Here is a 4,901-nt window from a genome sequence, read left to right as displayed (position 1 = left end):
AGAATGGGGGATTCTGATGTTTCCAATTACTTAAATTACTGGTGGAAAAGGGGACATAAATCAAACAGGGAGGTGCCCCCGGAGCCTCCCAGCCGTGGCTCCCCTCCCCCACCCCAGCCGCCCTCCCTGCCGGCCTCCCCGGGGTCCCAGACCTGTCCCGGTGCGCCGCTGAGGCGGGGAAACTCAGCATCTCCGGAGGTGGCCCGCTATAGCCGCTGGCCCGCAGCTGGAAGTCCCAGAAGTTGTTGAGCAGGCATTCCAGGTGCGAACGCGGTACTGATCCGTTCTGCCCCATCTTTGATGCCTGTAAAACCTTTGCCTACTGGGTGGGGGCGCGGAGGGCTGGTTGGGCGCCATTGTGTTGCATGGCTCTCACTGTCCACGTGGCGCGGTCCCTCCGCCTGTAAGACCTTTGGGAGCTCAGAAAGGAGAGTCACAATAACAAGGGTAGACACAGAAGCAAAGAACAATACAAACACAGCCTTTGACATATACAGGTGCTTCGGGCGCTGCGCAAACTGATAGTAATACCCGAAAGTGATACCTTATCGTGACCAGTCACACTTTCAAGGAACCAAAACTATACCCAGGACCGCGTCCCATCTCCTGGGCCCCTGGGTGGACTGATGGCAGCGTCCCGCCTACCACCTCAGGGTACCTTTGCTCTAGAGCCCAAATATCAAAAGAGGATCCTCACAACCGCGGTTACTTACTCAGCTCGAGCTGTCCCTCCGGCTTCCCGCCCGAAACTCCTCCGAGGGAGATCTCCCTGGGGCCTCCAAAATGCAGCATCCACCAACGCGAGCAACAAATGGTCCGAAACTTTCAGGAGTTTAAGATCGAACTTTATTGGCCAAAGCTTTACCTGCGCAGGGGCGAACTCTCAAGGTGTCTGGAGACACGGTGCCCAGAGGGCTGCAAATGACAGTCGCGCCTGGCGCTTACAGCCTCAGCCTGGGGTTTTTATTGGGGTGAGCAAGCAAGCAAATACAGAAGCAGACGTGGCTGTTAGCGATTGGCTATCTTGAGGGAACACACATGGCTATGCTTTCTGCTTGCAGCAGTGGAAGACTTTCTGCAAAGACAGGGTCATGCACAGGTGGTTATCTTGTTTGTTCAGCACTTTTTGTACTTTCTATCTTCCTTGCTGGGTCTGGAGCCTGCCTCGGGTTCCTTGTTCCTCTTGGCTACTTTTATCTATTTCCAGGCCTAACATTGGTATTTAGGTGTGTAAACAGATAGACCATAGGTAGGACAGCTATATTTTAGAAAATTTTCAAATTTGTATGTTTATTCTATCTCACATACCAGTCCTCGTTTATATAAGAAATTGCATAGGTTCTTTGCATCCCAATGTTCATAGCAGCACAATTTACAATAGCCAAGAGCTGGAAGCAACCTAGGTGCCCATCAGTTAATGAATGGATCAAAACATTATGGTACATATACACAATGGAATTCTATGCAGCAGAGAGAAAGAAGGAGCTACTACCCTTTGCAACAACATGGATGGAACTGGAAAGCATTATGCTGAGTGAAATAGGCCAGGTGTTGAAAGACAAATACCATATGATCTCACCTTTAACAGGAAGCTAAACAACGAAACAAACAAGCAAGCAAAATAAGAACAAAGACACTAAAATAGAGAACAGGGGGAAAGTGACCAGAGGGAAGAGGGGAGGGAATTTCAGGGGACAAGGGGGAAGTATTTACAGGAACTCGTGTAAAGGACACATGGACAACAACTAAGGGGGTGGAAATGGGAGGGAGGTGGGGAGCACTCCCACCCTCAATGAGGGGGTGGGCTGGGATGGGAGTAAAAAACAGAAAACTGTACTTGAGCAATAATTAAATAAATTTTAAAAAATGAATAAAAAAGAAATTGCAATGACCACATTAAATAACATCCATTTCTAAATTCTGATGAGTCAAGAACTGGATGAGAGGAGAAGGAACAGAGAAAATGTTTGTGGACCTCAGAGGGAGATAAAGTGTCACACATTGTTTTACATTTGAATCGATTTTATTAGGTCCTTAGTTTTTATAAAGTGTTCATATTATCAGCCTTAGGAAAGCAGTCAGTGGAGATGAAGCAAATAAATATTGAAAACAGAAAATAACCGCAGAACTGGGACATAGTGGAAGTAGCAAGAGGAGTAAATAACCCTAAGCAGCGTGAAGGAAGCACATCTACTATGAACCTGGTGACTGTTCTAGATACAGACACGAGTGTGTGTTTCTGTATGTGTATTTATGCGTGCTTCCTCATATGGTTTGCCTATACGTAGATCATATGAAATTTATTCTTGAATTCATACTCAAATGATGCTGAAATTGGAGGGATATGGTTTGTTTAATGACATTACTTTTGAAGTCTTATATTCAAAATTTAGATAACACAAAAAACTATTCACTAGTACTTACTTCTAGCTCTTCCACCCTGAACAGCTGATCATAGAAAAGAAAGATACTGCCAGTAACTATACCTGTGGACACTACACCACTGGCAAGGAGATCATTGGTCTTGTCCTAGACTGAATTCATAAACGGGCTGACCAGTGCACAGGTCATCAGGGCTTCTTGGTTTTCCACAGCTTTGGTAGGGGAACTGGTTCTGAATTCACCTTGCTGCTGATGGAGGGTTTCTCTGTCGATTATGGTAAGAATTCCAGAGTTTTCCATTTACTCAACCCCCCAGTTTCCACAGCCACAGTTGAACCCTAAAACTCCATCCTCACCGCTCATACCACCCACACCACCCTGGGGCACTCTGTGACTTCATGGTTGACAATGAGGCCATCTGCGGCATCGGTTGTAGAAATCTCAATATTGAGTGCCCAGCCTACACTAACCTGAATAGGTCGATAGGTCTAATTTGTTCTCCATCGTTGCTTCCCTCAGATTCACTGGGGCTGGGAATGTCTGTTTGACTGAATTCCAGACCAACCTGTTGCTCTATCCCTGCATCCACTTCCCTCTGGCTACATATGCCCCTGTCCTCTCTGCTGAGGAAACCTACTATGAACAGCTTTCTCTAGCAGAGATCACCAATGCGTGCTTTGTACCAGCAAACCAGATGGTGAAATGTGACGCTCACCACGGTGAATCATGGGTTGCTGCCTGTTGTACTCTGGTGACATGGTACCCAAAGATGGTAATGCTGCCATTGCCACCATCGGGACCAATCGTGCCATTCAGATTGTGAACTGGTACCCCACTAGCTTCCAAGGGGCATTAATTACCAGCTCCCCACTGTGGTGCCTGGTGGAGACCTGGCCAACATACCGTGAGCTTTGTGCATGCTGAGCAACACCACAGAAATTGCTTGCTTGGACCACAAGTTTGACCTGTTGTATGCCAAACATGTCTTTGTCCACTGGCCCATGGGTGAGAGTTTTCTGAGGCCCATAAGGACATGGCTGCCCTGGAGAAGGATTATGAGGGGGTTGGTGTGGATTCTGTTGAAGGAGAGGATGAGAAGGGAGAGGGGAATAATAAAGTTAAAATGTCACAGCAGTGCTGCTTTTACATGGAAGCTTATTCTGTTTTAAACGTTGAAATTTGTGGTCTGATCAGTTAATTTGTATATCGCAGTGTATACTCATGTACGGTTACTAGCCTGTGCTGTAAAATGCAATGCTTTGTTACAAACCCTCCAGTCCATTTCTCTCATGGGTTTGAATAAAGTATTCCCTGTCTTAAATAAAAATATATACACATAAAACAAAACAAAAAATACAACTATTCACTAGGTGGTTTATTCATATGAAACCAAACAATCACTTCAGGACATTTGTATTTTATTTAACTTGTCATTTGCAAAATGCTTCATTTCTTTACTGAAGTAATTTGATAAATGTGCAGGAATGAACATTTGAGTTTAACAATTTTTTAGTGTTTCATGACATTTTTTCTATGATATGATCTGAAACATTCAACACTGACATATAAAGACAAAAGTATAAGTTTGTTTTCCATTTCTACTTAAATGTGTGAAGGGTACATATGCTTTATATTTCTATATTTTCCTTGTTTTTGAACAAGTTAAAATCTGCATTTCAATGTTTATTGTCATTCCTTAAGTAATTTTAATAAGTGTTTTAAGTAATTAAAATTTTTATCAGCATATTATATATAAATTACCAAGTTCTTTCATAAATAAAAACATATGTTCATATATAGATTTATATAAAATAAAATATTTTTCCATTTCTCCTCAACCTTTTGGCTAAGTTCAAATACAGTATCTGTTCTTATCAGTTTAAAATGTTTTCCCTGAATTATTTTATATGGTGAGTCTACATTATTATATTTGTTACCTTACTCATTCCACAATAGAATAAAACAAATTTATAGTGAAAAGTATGTTTTATGGTAATTAATTAAGCTGTTAATTTCAAATATGGCATCCAAAATAACATAGAGAAGGCAAGGAACAATTTGAATCACAGAGTTTTGTAATATTTTTACGGATAAGTTGTTATTACCATCAAGGAAGCAATTTATATCTTCTATATAACCCGAGTTAGGAGACAGCACTTGAACAGTCTTTATATCATTGAGACCATATCATTCAACTGTCTTCCCGTTTTCTTCCAATTTGCTACCATCCATCTAGATAATGATATATCAGATAACATAGAAACACTCATTAGGAAAAACGGAAAGATGATTTTAAAAAAAAAAACAAGAAAAGTAGGAGGTTGCTCACCTATAGGTGACTTGTCAACCTCACAAAGAAAATAGCCAGTTATTTTACCAGCAAAAAGAACTTATTCAAGAATAGCCAAAAAATTGCAGTTCAGGATTGGCACACTGTAGCATGCTATGGGCAAAGTCCGAGGAGACAAAAGGAAGCTTAGCCTTTATGAGGTTTTAGGAGGAAAGTGGAGAGGGTGTTA

General features: G+C 42.2%; 1 pseudogene; it reads left to right on the top strand.

Annotated features, from left to right (window-relative positions):
* The first annotated feature begins 626 nt into the window (after positions 1–626).
* On the top strand, positions 627–3,580 carry LOC119038922 (tubulin alpha-8 chain-like; annotated as a pseudogene).
* Positions 3,581–4,901: the final 1,321 nt, after the last annotated feature.

Source organism: Artibeus jamaicensis, unplaced genomic scaffold, assembly GCF_021234435.1.
Source record: "Artibeus jamaicensis isolate MK-2021 breed Jamaican fruit bat unplaced genomic scaffold, CSHL_Jam_final contig_415, whole genome shotgun sequence".
Lineage (NCBI taxonomy): Eukaryota > Metazoa > Chordata > Mammalia > Chiroptera > Phyllostomidae > Artibeus > Artibeus jamaicensis.
This window is presented reverse-complemented; position numbering and strand designations above follow the sequence as displayed.